The sequence below is a fragment of the Cnephaeus nilssonii genome, assembly GCF_951640355.1.
Source record: "Cnephaeus nilssonii genome assembly, chromosome: 10".
In the NCBI taxonomy this organism is placed as follows: domain Eukaryota; kingdom Metazoa; phylum Chordata; class Mammalia; order Chiroptera; family Vespertilionidae; genus Cnephaeus; species Cnephaeus nilssonii.
In genome coordinates, this window is record NC_137081.1 from 72,524,975 (window position 1) to 72,541,533 (window position 16,559).

The 16,559-nt window shown below is 39.8% G+C and overlaps 1 pseudogene across 1 annotated transcript in view; it reads right to left on the reverse strand.

Moving 5' to 3' along the window:
• The window catches only part of LOC307106068 (dual specificity protein phosphatase 5-like), a 174,613-nt pseudogene extending 159,996 nt beyond the window's left edge, over positions 1–14,617 (reverse strand). Inside the window, exon 1 of the transcript in view lies at positions 14,512–14,617. The product of the transcript in view is annotated as a dual specificity protein phosphatase 5-like (transcript). The remainder of the gene's footprint in view (positions 1–14,511) is intronic.
• Between the last annotated feature and the right edge of the window lie 1,942 nt (positions 14,618–16,559).

Sequence of the window (16,559 nt, forward strand, 5' to 3'; positions counted from 1 at the left end):
TCCTTAATCAATCATAAAACAAAAACAAAAAAAATCAGATTTCTGTAAAAAAGCTTCTTACACTCTATACTTTAATCATAATATAAATCTAAACACTTCTGCAATATGCACTTTTAAAAAAATTTAAATTCTTTATTGTTTAAAGTATTACATAAGTCTCCTTTTTCCCTCATTGACCTCTCTCCAGCACATACCCTTTCTCCGCCCCCACCTCCCACCCCCCCACTGTCTCTGTCCATTGGTTATGCTCATACGGATGCATACAAGCCCTTTGGTTGATCTCTTAACACCCCAAGCCTGCCTTCCCTCTTAGGTTGGACAGTCTGTTCGATGCTTCTATGTCTCTGACTCTATTTTTGTTCATCAGTTTCTGTTGTTCATTATATTCCACAAATGAGTGAGATCATGTGCTATTTATCTTTCTCTGACTGGCTTATTTTGCTTAGCATAATGCTCTCCAGGTCCATCCATGTTGTTGCAAATGGTAAGAATTCCTTCTTTTTTTTTTTTTTTTTTTTTTTTTGCAGCAGTGTAGTATTCCCATTGTGTAGATGTGCCACCATTTTCATTTATTTATTTATTTATTTATTTATTTATTTATTTATTTATTTATAAAATATACTTTATTGATTTTTTTTTACAGAGAGGAAGGGAGAGGGATAGAGAGTTTGAAACATCGATAAGAGAGAAACATTGATCAGCTGCCTCCTGCACACCCCCTCCTGGGGATGTGCCCGCAACCAAGATACATGCCCTTGACCGGAATTGAACCTGGGACCCTTGAGTCCGCAGACCGACGCTCTATCCACTGAGCCAAACAGGCCAGGGCGATGTGCCACCATTTTTAATTCACTCATCTGCTGATAGGCACTTAGGCTGTTTCCAAATCTTAGCTATTGTAAATTGTGCTGCTGTGAACATTAGGGGTGCATATATCCTTTCTGATTGGTGTTTCTGTTTTCTTAGGATATAGTCCTAGAGGTGGGATTACTGGGTCAAATAGAAGTTCCATTTTTAGTTTTTTGAGGAAACACCATACTATTTTCCACAGTGGCTGCACCAGTCTGCATTCCCACCAGCAGTACAAGAGGATTCCTTTTACTCCACATCCTATCCAGCACTTGACCTTTGTTGATTTGTTGATGACAGCCATTCTGACAGGAGTGAGGTGGTACCTCGTTGTTTTGATTTGTATCTCTCAGATGATTAGTGATTTTGAGCATGTTTTCATATGTCTTTAGCCTTCTGTATGTTTTCCTTAAAAAAGTGTCTATTTAGGTCCATTGCCCATTTTTTGATTGGGTTGTTTATCTTCCTTTTATCAAGTTGTATGAGTTCCCTATAAATTTTGAGATTAAAACTTTACTAGAGATAACATTGGCAAATATGTTCTCCCATGCAGTGGGCTTTCTTGTTGTTTTGTTGATTATTTCCTTTGCTGTGCAGAAGTTTTTATCTTGATGTAGTCCCATTTGTTTATTTTCTCCTTAGTTTCCATTGCCCTAGGAGTTGTATCGGTAAAGATATTGCTACAACAAATGTCTGCTATTTTGCTGCCTATGGATTCTTCTAGGATTTTTATGGTTTCCCACCTTACATTTAAATCTTTTATCAATTTTGAGTTTATTTTTGTGTATGGTGTAAGTTGGTGGTCTAGTTTCATTTTTTTTGCATCTATCTGTCCAATTTTCCCAACACCATTTATTGAAGAGACTGTCTTGACTCCATTGTATGTTCTTGCCTCCTTTGTCAAATATTAATTGAGCATACTGGCTTGTGTCCATCTCTGGGTCCTCTGTTCTGTTCCACTGGTCTATATTCTGTTGTTGTGCCAGTGCCAGGCAGTTTTGAGAACAGTAGCTTTGTAATACAGCTTGATATCTGGTATGTGATCCCTCCAACTTTGTTCTTCTTTCTCAGGATTGCTGCAGCTATTCGGGGTCCTTTTTTTATTCCAGATGAATTTTTGGAGAGTTTGTTCTAGGTCTGTGAAATATGCCATTGGTATTTTAATGGAGATTGCATTGAATTGATAGATTGCTTTGGGTAGTATGGACATTTTAATCACTCCCCTCACTCCCTCATTCACTCACACTCTCTCCCTCCCTGCCATCCTCCAGGACACCCTCTTGGAATCCTGCAATACACACTTTTATTCTTCAAAACAATTTTTGGCTATTGTCTTTCTTAAAATGCTAATTGGTCCCCATCCTACATAATAAAAGGGTAATATGTAAATTACCATCACTCTGCTACACCCACGGTTGGGCCAGTGGAGGTGCAGGGGGCGGGACTCGGGGTGGCCGGGGTGGCCGATTGGCGATGCTGGGGTGCGACGGATGGCAGGCAACTGGCGGTAGGCTCCTGCAATCCGTCGCCAGGACGCTGGGGTGCTGCCGAGCCCAAGGCCGGGAAAGCCTCCACAGGCTTTCCCGGCCTTGGGCAAAAGCAGAGAGTCTGTGACCGATGGCAGGCAACTGGCGGTCGGCTCCTGCCACAACCAGAGGCTGACCAACTGGAAGTCAGTGCTGGCCCCGCCCCCAAGCAAGCGGTTAGGGTCAATCAGGCAGGCAGAGGGGTTAGGGGTGATCAGGTAGGCAGAACAGTGGTTAGGGGTGATCAGATAGGCAGGCAAGTGGTTAGGGGAGATCAGGTAGGCAGACCAGCGGTAGGGGTGATCAGGTAGGCAGGCAGACCCTCACTGGGCTGGCCCCGCCCCCAAGCAAGCTGTTAGGGGCAATTAGGCAGGCATGCAGAGTGGATAGGGGTGATCAGGTAGGCAGACCAGTGTTTAGGGGTGATCAGGCAGGTAGGCTAGCGTTTAGGGGCGATCAGGTAGGCATACAGCCCCTTGCATGGCTGGCCCCACCCCCAGCAAAGAAAGAGGGAGGCCCAAGCCAGCCAATCCATTGCACCCCAGCCTGTCGCCTGCAGAGGGAGGCCACCGGTGGCAGGGGAGGGGAGGCAGTGCTGCACAGATGGCAAGCAGTGGCAGCGGCGGGGATGGGGCCAGCTTCCTGCAGACCTGGGAAGGAAAGACCCGATAGGCCCTGATCTCAGGCCAGGCCTAGGGACCCTACCCGAGGGGTCCCGGATTGTGAGAGGGTGGTTGGGCTGAGGGATGCCCCCGAGTGCATGAATCTTCATGCACTGGGCCTCTAGTATCCTATAAACTGGAGTTACTTTTCTCACCTTACTATCAAAGTAATTCACAGTTTTCTTTTGGAAGGAATATCTGACCATCTTAAAAGCATTTGCCACTCCAGTTTGTACATTCCCTGCTCCACTTGCTCCATGCTATCTCTGCAATGCCTTCTGATGACAAAATAGCTTACATTCTCCATTCACTGAGATGCTTCTTTCTCCTCACAGCTTTCTCTTATAAATTAAAACCTGCATTTTTCAATGCCAATACAATTCTGTGAACACTGTGTATATTTATTAATTTAAAATAATAAAAACCGTCATTTTGATCATTTTATAGAATGCTACAGTCACTTGGCAACACTTACTAAGAGTCAAAAATATTATCTTAGGACAGCAATCTAGCCCAAGAAGCAAACAAGCTAAAGGAATAAAGGCTTATATTTAGATGTTCAGTGAAGTGTTTATTGTAATAGTAAAATTTTTAGATAAAGCTCAAACATCCAAAATAGGGACTGTTAAATGCCAATTATATATATACAAACTAAAACATTGTTTGTTCTTGAAATATTTACCTGTAGGATTTATTTTTTTCTATTTTTCTTTATTTTTCAAATATTCTAGAGTAAACTTACACTTCTTTTATAACTAGAAGAAAATCTAACTGGCAATTTAAAAATTATATGAGAAAAAATGATGTCATAGTAAAAACACACAAAACAGTCTTACTCATATTTTTTTGGCCTTTAGATACACAATGCTTCCTTATTCATACTGTATGAAGATATTGTCATCAACATGCATATTCTATGGGCTGTTTTCTGTAATTATGTGGAAACTGCTTATCTCGCACTTTCCTTGTGATTTCCTTGGGTGTGCAGTTACAGTGGCAAAAGCCACCTTCATAGTGAATTAACTCTACATTAAACTTTCAAACTAGTGACTGTATTCAAAGACCAAACAAACATTTTCCAGTTTTCTTTCTTTTCTTTTTCTTTACCTTTCAAATATTGTTCAGTTGTTTTGTAGCATCTTTGTCAAATCTGGTTTATTTTAGAAGAGTTCAATGTTTAGAGACAATTTATGAGTGGTCTTTATTTTAAGGTTACAAAAGCAGCAAAGAAAAGCCTAATTTGGTATCTAGCTATTGCTCAAAGTTGAAGCCCCACAGCTTTTGAGATTTTAGAAATCGATTCCTGCAACTTTAAGAATTCTCCTCTAAAAAATGTGTAGTGCTTGTAGAAAGCTTGCAAGCAAGATAAACTCTCGTCCTTAGGCATACTGTTACTCAGTTACAGCTGAGAGTTAATGGAGGTTAATGAATTATTGAGAGTTATTATTTACTAAAAGAAAACAAATCCCATGTACACAATTATAAAAGCCATTGATACTTTTTCCGCATACTTACTAAGATAGAAGTTAATATGTTTCTTGCCATTAAACCTAAGTTCATTTATATTTGTGTACTGTTTTTTTCTAAAATAGATTAACTTCTGCCAATACTGTGTTCCAGTTATAAATTTCTCTGTTAGGATGTTATTGTTTGCTATAAAATTCCATAAGATACAGAACTGCTAGGCTGGGATTTTGCCTCCTCCAAGCAGTAGAATCCAGATGGCAAATAGAGGAATTGCTACTCTATTATTAAGGAGAAATAGAAATTTGGTACTCACTGAATTTCCTTACAATTAGATTAGAGCCCTGTTATTACTTCTGGCCAATGAACTGTGAGCGGAATTGATGTGTCACTTCTTGGCAGGTATAGTTAAGAACCTCCCACATCTCTCTTCCCTTCTGCCATAACCTTGGAGGCGACATGCTTCAGATGTCAATGTTAAAAGTTGGAGAAAGCCTAGCTAACTTACACTAGATTGTAGGAGTTTGACTCACAGCAGACCAAACTTAACCCCAATACATCCATGCTCTATAATTAATATGATCTCAGGTATTACTTATTCTAAGTGGTACACATTAAGGTAGTGACACATGGTTACATTTAACCAAGGCTTTGCCAAAGATTTGATTAGAAAAGTACATTTTAAGACAAGATGGAATAATTTCTCTTAAGGACCCTGTCATTAAGAGTCCTGAACAGAGGAAATAGAATATAGAATATAAGAAAATAATATGGCACTTATATTTGGGCACAAATGTAAATAGAAAAAAATGTGTCCCTAGTTTGATTTGTAGCTAAAACAAAATACCAGAGAAGGACACTGTTACAACCCAAAGGGAAGGAAAAGCTTTTGCAAAGTAAATGAACACAAAAACTTAGCAAAAAACAAACAAACAAACAAAAACCCACAAAAAAAATGCGGAATTTAAACTGGAACGCGTGGTTTTTCCTCTGGGCAGGATGCAAAGGTGATTTCCCGTGTTCTTGTCCAGGTGCATTTGAAGAATGAAGCCCCGGACAAAAGGTGGTATAGGAAAGATGGAAACTTATTGAGAAACAAGCACAGACTCCCACGTGGGGAGGGGAAGAGAGTCCCACCAAATCCCTCTTTTCTAAGGTTTATAAAGGCTGCAGTTCTTTGTGTCCTAATATCCCCACTGATTGGTCACTATAGGGGCTTCAGAGCTCAAACCCCATGTGGGGTTCCCCTCTTTTTCTCCCGTTTGTTTTTCTATTCCCTGAGGTCTTTCTCTTTATTCTGAAAATGTATACCTTTTGGCAGCTCCCAGACCCCTTATTCTGCGACCATATATCTTTCGGCAGCTCCCAGCTTTGCAGCCCTGTGGTTCTACCCAGTGGACCCCTTAATTCCTGAAACTCCCTAAACCTGCCTTTTTTTTTTTTTACCCCTAAAAACTCCTTTCAAAAAGACCACTGGCTTTTTTTGTTTGTTTTTCATAAATAAAGACCTTCAGGATCAGAGGAGTCTAGAAATTGTCGAAGATTATTCAATTATGAACTTATCAGAGTGCCTGACACATCAAGCTCATGATACTCAGTGCAGATGAGCATCCTGCGAATCAGTACACGCCACCCTCCCTTGAAGTAGCAGGTGGGACTTCTGGCAAAGTGACGACATAAAACTCTGAGAGAGAACAGATGTGCAGTGGGAAACACGCTGTTTTTATCGTCACTCACGTTTCTCTTAAAGTAAATACAGTCATTCAAAGCCTTTGAGCCCTGGCTGGAGAAGCACCGCATGGAGGGGCTGGAGCAATTACGAGTCCCGTGGGAAAGGAAAGAGGGGGAGAGGTCTCTGTGGAGCAAATCTTGCATATGCAGATTAAATTGTCTGCAAATAGCAGATTGAAACCTGTCTGAAATGGGTTCCATAGTAACAGACTTCTATCATATACAAAGTCTGGTCTTTGAGCAAACCTGATTTAAAGGGAATAAGAAAAAATAAGTCATTTTGAACCCCTCTAAAAAAAGTCATTTTAAGCTTATTTTTTCAATCCCCCATGAAATACATGCAATGTTACAACTTTTCACCAAACCCTCAATACCATCACTCTTAATATTTTTAAAACATATTTTTATTCATTTTTGAGAGGAAGGGAGAGAGATAGAGAAATAGAAACATCAACGAGGGAGAGAAACATTGACCGGCTGCCTCCTGCATGCCCCCTACTGGGGGCTGGAGCCCACAACCCGGGCTTGTGCCATGGCTGGAATTGAACTAGTGATCTCTTGGTGTGTGGGTCAATACTTAACTACTGAACCATGCCAGTCAGGCCTCTTTCTCAATTTAATATGAGTGGTTGGTTTATTTTAACTCTGCATGGCTAGTTCCATCACTCTGTGGACAGCTAAATGGGAAAGTTTTAGTGGCATAGTGAAAAAAATTACAACCACCCCACCTTTGAATTTGAAATTTAGTTCTATTTGTTATTTGGGTATATTGGGTAAGCCTCTTCCTAATTAGTTGAAGGTTATCTTTCAAACAGAAATACTAACTCCTTACTTTTAGTGTCCTTGTGAGAATTAAATGCAGTCAGATTTGTAAACTGTCAGCCACACACTAGGATCTCAATATTAGTTTTCTTCTCTTATGCAAAAGGCACCAGGAGTTAAGCCATGAAGTATCTTAAAAATTTAAAATTTGATCCAATACATGAATGTATTCAATGGGTTATAGCCCTTACTGAGAGATGCTTTGGGTATTACAGTCTTAAGGTATTTTAATATTTTATCAGAAATTTTATATTTAATATCAACCATGCTGCTTTTAGAGACTTGCTATATTTAACTTTTAAAATGGACATATAAACTTTTCAAGATGAATTCAAACACTGTTCTACTCATGTCGTCACTTGGATGTCTAATAGATAGAATACATTTGAAATGTCTTTCCTACCCCAACAAAACTCTCCCCCCCCCAATCTTTGTAAATGTGAACTCCATCCTACTAGTAACTAAAAGCAAAACTTATTTTTCCCAAACAAAACCAAAAGCTTATTTGTTCAAGTCCCCATGAAATACATGCAATGTTACAACTTTTCACCAAACCCTCTGAGCCCCCTTAAGTACACGTCATCACTGAATTTCATGTGATTGTTGCTACTGTCCCCTGGGCAGTCTTGCTTCTACTTACACACCCCAGGTAATCTATTAGCAAAATAGAAATCAGAGTATTATTATTTTTTAAAAAATATATTTTATTGATTATTACAGGGAGGAAGGGAGAGGGATAGAGAGCTAGAAACGTCGATGAGAGAGAAACATCGACCAGCTGCCTCCTGCACAGCCCCCACGGGGGATGTGCCTGCAACCAAGGTACATGCCCGTGACCGGAATCGAACCTGGGACCTTCCAGTCCGCAGACCAATGCTCTATCCACTGAGCCAAACTGGTTTCGGCCATAGTATTATTTTTAAAGTATATCAGGTTACCTCAGGTCACTATTGAGAAGACTTACAGCTTTCCATCTTATCTAATAATAAAAGTGTAATATGCTAATTAGACAGGATGACCTTCTGGATGAAGCTGCGGTGGCGGGCTGAGGCAGAGGCAGCGGCCGAACACCTTGCATGAATTTCATTCATTGGGCCTCTAGTTCAGAATAAAAGCTGTTGTCATTACAATGGCCTAGGAGATCTTTAATGATCTGGCTCCTCACTAACTCTAGACATCATTTTCTACCAAACTCTCCTCTCCTTTCTTACCCCAGCCTTAATCGCCTCCTTGATGAACCTCAAACAAATGCGCTCTTCATCAGTAAAGTCCAGAATGCTCTCCCCCAGGTTTTCATATGGTTTACCCCTTCCTTTCCCTACCCAAATATTGTCGTCTCAGTGAAGCCTCCCACCAAACTTTATAAAATAGCAACAAAAATAACCCCACCCTGGAACCCCATCTTCATGACCCTACATTATTTTTCTTCACAGCGTGTATCACTGTGTAATATTCTGATTAGTCACTTGTTTATTTATTTACTGTCTTCCTCCCCTACAGTATATTAGTTCACACCTATTTTGTTTATTCTATATCCTCAGTGTATAGACCAGTGCTTGGTCCATGTGATCTCAAAGAATATTAGCCGAAAGGAAAAAGGAGGAGAGCTGAGGATAAAATATTTTATTTCTTCCCCGGTGTGTTTGGCTCCTGAAGAGAAATGTACTCTGGAGGTCAGGATCCATTTCTGGCTCAATCTCTCTAAGATTTTTCTGCCTTGTGTCTTACAGAGAGAAAGTGAGAGTATAGTCACTGTTCTCATAAAGCCTCAAGACTTTTCTCCCCAAAACATTTACAACAGCTTGAGCCTTGAAGGAAAACGTAACCTTAGTGGTTTGCTCAGCTTCTTGCTGATTCTGCACAGCACATCCCACCCCATGAAGCGGGCACTGAAGGTTACAAGCCTGGATTACCTCATTGGGCAATAAATTCCCTGTCAAGTATATTGTGACTTTTGTGTCCTTAGAAACTTAAGGACCAGTAGTTAGTTACTCTTCTGTGAAATTTTTACGGAGCCCTTGGGACTTATTTATCTTGTCAACAGTAATCGATATTTGTAACGAATCAGTGGACACAAATATAAATGTGATATCAGCAGAACAATAGGTATTGTGAAAAGCAAGCGTTAGAAATAACTAGCTTATCTTTCCTCCGTGGCCTAAAAGAAGCACCATTATTTGCTGAGTGCCTACCATATGATAGGCAATTCACAAATATTATCTTAATTCTCCAGCAACCCTGTGAAGTATTAGTGTTTCTGCTTAATGGGCGAAGAAACAGGCTGGAGGAAGTTAAGCGTTCGATCCAGGATTACACACAAAGTACACATTAGCGCTGGGAGTCAGTCCAGCGTCTATCTGAATTCACAGCCTGTCAATGCTCTCGAACATGCTCTCTCCTCTTGGGAGTCATGCCTTGAAGCATCCCTTTAAACCCCGTGGAATAACTGGCCTGACTTTGCAGGAGACGCTCTGAAAGTACATTAGAAAGTACATTCTGAACTTGCATTGTTTTATTGTTAAGAATGAAACAATGTTACACTAATACAAAACAAATTACAGTAATCCAGAGTCAGATTTCCCCGTGTGATAAATTAGGTTCAAAGGAATTCCACTTGCTGTCACAGTGGTATCCGCCGCATCACTTTCACTTTCATCACCCCTGAAATGTGCAAGTATGTAAATAAGTGAGGACTTACTAGTACCTCTCATTATTATAGAATGAGGTTCCGCAGAGTTCATGCTGAACCAGAGAATGAACTCTGTGTAGCCCTCATTAATGGTAAGGGTTATTGCAACCATTAGTTTCTGTCAATTCACAATTGCTTTAAGTGAGTCGAAGGCACTTGAGTTTCCCAGGGTGTGTTATATCTGCATTTGTCTTCCCAGGTAATGCTTCATCATTCTACCTGGCAGTTGTTTGGCTTTCCCCATACACAGCACTTGGCCGTACTTGGAGGAGAAGTAAGTCTTTCCTTTCAAAACAGTCAATTATCTCCTGATCTTTTCAGTATGACGGGTATTTCCCTATGGGGACTTAATAAACCTTTTAAATGCAATGGTTAGCTCTTAATTTGAAATTCCTTCTTTCTGATATAATTTACATTAAGATATAATTTATATGTATAGGCCAGTGGTCGGCAAACTCATTAGTCAACAGAGCCAAATATCAACAGTACGACGATTGAAATTTCTTTTGAGAGCCAAATTTTTTAAACTTAAACTTCTTCTAATGCCACTCCTTCAAAATAGACTTGCCCAGGCCGTGGTATTTTGTGGAAGAGCCACACTCAAGGGGCCAAAGAGCCGCATGTGGCTTGCGAGCCGCGGTTTGCCGACCACTGGTATAGGCTATATCTCAGATAAAAACAAGACTTATCAAGCATTTTTTATGCAAATTATATTGATCTTTACTGCAAGCTGTCTGTCAGCATTTTACTGAGAAAAATGCCTGCCGGTCTAATAGATTGTGACTTGGTCAGAGTCACAGGACAGACTGATGACGAGTATTCAAATTCACAGCTGGCTGCTCTAAACTTGCATTCGCTGCCCTTCACTCATTGTCACTACGACTTGGCTTTATTTTTTATCCATCAGAATAAAACAATATCATTTTGTTCCATTCACAAGACTGGAGCAAGGCTACAGTTAAATGAAAAAGACTTCTATTATTATTATTTTTTTTAAATGAAAGATGCAGTCACAATGATGCTACCTGCAGATGAAAAAAGGGAGAACCAAATTTATTAGGCCACTTCCAGAACATCTGATTCTGCTCAGTTCCTTTCTTCTCCCTGAAAACTGCCATCCCATTGCTGTGCAAACAGCGCATTCCAGTGGGAGACCACATTTGGCAAATGAAACTCCTAGTTAAAAGCCTTCCTTTGTGAGAACAAACTCTCATTACGCAATAATGCCCTATGAGCAGGTCCCTGTTCTCCACACTGACTAACGCCTGCCTCTTCCCAAATGACTATTTTTAAGGGTTTTGCAAGCAAGGCAGAAGGAAGACTCCAGGTGAAGGAATGTGGTAATCGCAGGTAGGCAATGAATATCCATGACCAGCATATTGCTACCTCCTCTCCCCAGGAAGGTGTGAGAGCTAAACTTAGTGTCACATGTTGAAAGCTACGGAAATGAATTTCTTAGCATAGCAGAAGTTTTGAGAGAAAATAACTTGACTAAGGTCTCAAAATATTTCTAACCTGGGCTAGTGTATCATTTGAGGCCAAATATGAGAAAGTTCTATGCATAATTTATTGTATTTTTACAATTCCAAGACTGGATAAAAGCATGAGAAAAGTAGGAAGTACAGAAGATAGGAACAGTCTACAAGAAAATATCAAGGAAAACAACGTTTTGAATGAACTTCAATGAGGCATTCTCATTGGGGAAATTGGGGTATCTTCTTCTCTAATGGATGCTGGGGGTGGGGTCCTTATGATATCTTGAGAAAAAGTATTTTCTGAGACTTTCATGGGAAGATGAGTGATTTTTACTTGTTGATACTACATCCCTGGGTTTCCATAGTCCTATTCCTGTCACAGAAGAAATGTAGCTGGGCTTTCAGTAAAGCTAAAAGCAAAGCCAGTGTCCAGACTCTCAGTTCTATGCTGCATCCAGGTCCAGGTCAGCATCAGGCTAACAGCAGTCCACTAGTCCGTTGTGTGTGCAAATCCCAGGAAGCGGCGACGAGAGAGCCCCACAAGCCAGGAATTAAGCGCAACAGGCCAAGAGTGAACTTCTCTGTTCAGGGCATTAAATGTCCCAAATTTCTCGCCCTTGCAGTAGCCACACCCATTCTGGCCAATGATCCATTCCCAGGAGTGACTGACAGACAAGTAAATACCTTCCCTCTGTCACCCCAACTTTACTGGGCATGTGTCTATTCTCCTCATTGTCCAGTCCCTTCCCTCACCATTCTGCAGGGCATAGACCGTGGCTCCTGGGAGTTTAAAGCTCTAGTTTCCTGGTGAAGCTGCCCAAATGACCTTTCTATAATCTTTGGCCTTCCCTTTGCTCCTTTCCTATTATTAATCACTAGGTTAATTACAATGTTATCAGTGTGATTTATGTACAGTATACTGCATTGAGAGGGCACAATTTGATGAATTCTGAAAGATGTATGTACTCCTGGAACAATCAAGATACATAATCCTATATAATAAAAGTCTAATATGCAAATCAACCAAACAGCAGAATGACCAGTCACTATGGCATGCACTGACCATCAGGGGGCAAACGCTCAATGTAGGAGCTGCCCCTAGCCCGCAGACCCAGGCCAGCCAAGGCGGGTGTGAGTGGGGGACCCCTGATCACCCTGCCGGTCACCCCACAGATTGGCCCTGATTGCTGGCCAGGCCTAGGGACCCTACCTGTGCACAAATTTCATGCACCAGGCCTCTAGTAGTTTATATTATCCCAAAAGTTTTTCTCATACCTTTTGTTGTCCATCCCGTCTTCTGCAAACTGACACAGCAAAATGTCCATTCGGTTTTTGTCACTATAGATTACTTTGAAGTTTTTATACTTCTATGTAAGTGGAATTGTATAGCACACATTCTCTTATGTCTGACCTCTTTCACTCAGCATCTTATTTTGTAATTTATTTATACAGTTGTATCATTAATAGTTTATTCCTTTTGGTTGTTGTGAGAATTCAATAGATAGATATAAGGTATACATTTCTTGTTTTATTTCAGTACATGGTCATCATTTGATGAGTTATTTCACTTCTTAGCTATCAAGAACAAAGATGCCAGGAGCACTTATATGTGGTTTTGTGTAATTATATGTTTAAACTTATAGGGGGAAAGTTTAGGTGTAAAATAACTAGATTAAAGAAGAGCTTAACTTTTAAGAAACTGCCAAATGATTTTCAAAAGTTTTTGTACAATTGTAAATATCTACCAGCATTAAATGAGAATTCTCATGTTCAATATCATCATCAATACTTGGTATACTCAGGATTTATAATTTTTGTCACTCTAATAATTGTGTAGTTGTGTTTTTTCTTTAATTTTTTAAAATATTTTTAATTGAAATGTAACATATATAGAGAGAAAATGCAAGAATGGTAAGTAAACAGCTGGATGAATTTTCCTAAAGTGTTCAGATAGTGAAACCACTAGCTAGGTCAAAAAAAGAAGGGAGAGTGTTAGGTTGTATAGAATATAATTTCTTAAAGTAATATAAAGCTAAATAGAGTGAGTGTTTGAAGATTATAGGGGTGCTATTTTAATTCAAATATAATTCAGGGAAAGGCTCTCTAAGGATAGTACAGGCCAACTAGGGACACAGATAAATAGAAATTTGAAGTCTGGGATTCATTTAGTACAACTTCACACTCAAAGCAAATAATCATCAACACAACAGCCCAGAAAATGTAAACCTTATTCCTCCTCCAATGGTAGGGAGTTTGCTACCTCACAAGGTAGATTTTTTATTTCTTAGCAATGTCTTGTTATTTACCATGCACTTTTACAAAGTGGCCTGTGCTTGTGGTCACTACTTATTGCTTCTATAGCCAACCACTTAAACTCTATAGGACATTTTCTTTCCCTCATAGTCTCTCTGTGTGTGTGTGTGTGTGTGTTTAAAACAACTATCATGACTTTAAATGTCTTCTGTTGGTCAGACTAGTCACATAACAGGTTTCCAAATCCTTGTTATTAGTTTCACAGTCTGCATTTTATTTGTGTCTCTCTTACTAGTAAAATTTAACACAGACCCATATACATAAAACCAGACCACTGCAGCATACAGTAGGATAATTACCTCCATTAATCTGATCACTAAATACCTATTAATGTACCAGAAGCCAGCAGTAATTTTTATGATAATCACATTCTTCAGTTGATCCTTATTTTGCGATAGCATAATACGGTGGTAAGGCTATAACTTTGGAATTATGCAAACCTATTTCCCTGCTCTACTAGGTACTTGCTATGGGACAAATATTTTAGCTGAGTTTCATTTCCTTCCCAGTAAAATGGTGATAGTACCCAATACCTTATAGGGCTGCTGTATGGATACATTTAGAAGATGTATGCATTATGACAAACATATGGTGGCGGCTAAATAAATGTTAGTGAATTTCTCTTCTGCTTTAATACACTTACAAACAGCTGCAGTGAGCGCTCAGACAGATATTGATAAATAGGTTAACAAAACAAGGCCAGGCTCAGAGCGTTGGAACAGGGCATCGGACGGATTCCACCTGCCTGACATTGACCTATAAATCACCGCCCTGGGCCCGGGCACAGAGCAGGTTCACGTCCATCCGGTGCGCTATCAGCTGGCCCACATTGCTCTGGCCTGTCCACAAGGACAGCTGAGAAGCTTGTCAAATGGTTCTCTAACATCCAGATGCATTGTGTCTAGGGCGTCTTTTCTCCTAGCTGTCTGCTACCTGCATCACAAAAAGGAAATACATTTAGTCTGTCATGTCTCTTTTACTGAGATCATGCTGAACCCGAATGTTCTGTGCTTCTTTTTGCAAGTGCTCACAGACCATCTGTTCTGTGATCTGGGAGTTTGCATTCGGTGGTACAACTCTGGCCATCCTTACTGTTTACCTTTTTAGAAAGTGAGGAATTTATTCATCAGCAGGTTCCTGGTCCCTTCTCCTGGTTTCTTTTCAGAGACTTCACACATTCTTCACAGCTTCTGAAGCTGGCGGGCACCTTCAGATGGAAGTTTTTCTTTTTGCAGAGAAAGTAGGAGCAAAATACAAGTGCTGTCCCTTTGCTGGATATCTGTTGGCTATTAACATTGCCCCTCAAGCTCTGGGCTTATTATTTTCGTGTTCATTTTATTTTTAACACAGCTTTCTAAGCCTTTTCATTGTTATTATGTTTTGTCATGGTTCATTCTGGGTATTAACCTTCTTTGCCTACCTACTTTTACATTTCTACAACACTGCTTTGTGTGTGTGTGTGTTTTTCTTGCTGTTTGATATTCCTTCCTTTTGAAGCCAAAGCTCACTGCAACGCTTTCTGTGGCCAACATGATTCCTTTCACTCTAGCTCCACTTTCTCATGCTGTGGTCACTTGTGATGATGCACCTGCTTTTATTTTATTTTCCCCTAGAGCGAGACACATTTCCTTTGAGCCTTAGTCCCTTACAAAGCCTCTGCCCAGGGGATTGCACCTTGTGTTTCTCCAAGAATCTTGACATTTATTTTTCTAGTCTCACAATATTGCTCCTGAATAGAAGTAGCATCCCCTTGCCCGGATATTAAAAGTTCTCAAATGGCATGGTCATTCCTTTCTTTTCTAAAACGAAGGTTTCCTTGGCTTCAATTTCACCAGTGAATTCTTCTTAGTCAAGGTATCTGTATATAAATCCATTGCTTCACCAGCATACTGTAAGATGAGAGCAATAGATTATAATAATGATATTTATTGGAATGGAATGTTCCCTTCATGCCATAGATGCTTTAAGCATTTAACATATACAGCATTTCTACATATCTTCTCCCCTCCCTCTCAAAAAAGCCTCTATGAATTGTACTCTAGTTAGTTATGCTTCTTTCGGTCAACTGAGGCTCAGCAAGTTTAAACGTCACATACATGTTCTTGTTCAAGAGTCACTCATATTTTAGACCCTTTACTTTTTATAAATATTTGAAGCCCCACATAACCTCTTTTCTTTGCCCCTTGTACAGTTTTTAAGCTTGGAAAATATTGCCCATATTTTCTTTACCTATTTCACAGTGTCTGTGTGTGTCATAACACATTATCTTCTGTTTTGTCACATGCACAACTGCAGTTCATTAGACGGTTATCCATGTATTAGTTTGGTCTAGTGGTCTGACATACATCATCTCATGCAGACAATCATATACTATTTTTCAACTCTGGGTCTAGATACTTCTTGCCTGATGCTCATGACACTACATTTTATAATACCCAATACAGCAGGGAGAAAACACCTTAAACTATTGGCCAGTTTTTAAAAAACACACATTGTTCTCATATATTCCCATATCTTCTCCTAGATAGCTATATATGAATGACATTTTTATTAAATTTTTAAGTCATCCTCATGAATTACATCTATATTATTATGTAGTCAGTAGTATTGCTTCTGTTTCAACATATGGTTTATCTGATATTAATATAGTTGAACTAACTTTATTTTGATATGTATATTCTTATTTATACTTTTAATCTTTTATATATATCTCTTAAACATAGTGCACAGGAGAATTTTGCTTCAGCACTGTCTGACAATTGCTTTAACTTTAGTTCATTACATGGGTTGTGATTGCTTATATTTTTGGATTTGTTTCACCTTCATGCTAGTTTCTACTGAGCTATAATTTATAAACAATACTAGAGGCCCAGTGCACAAAATTTGTGCATCCGGGGAAAAGGTGGGGGATGTCCCTCAGCCCAGCCTGTACCCTCTCCAATCTGGGACCCCTCGGGGGATATCCAACTGCCGGTTCGGGATCGGGCCTAAACTGGCAGTTGGACATCCCTCTCACAATATGGGACTG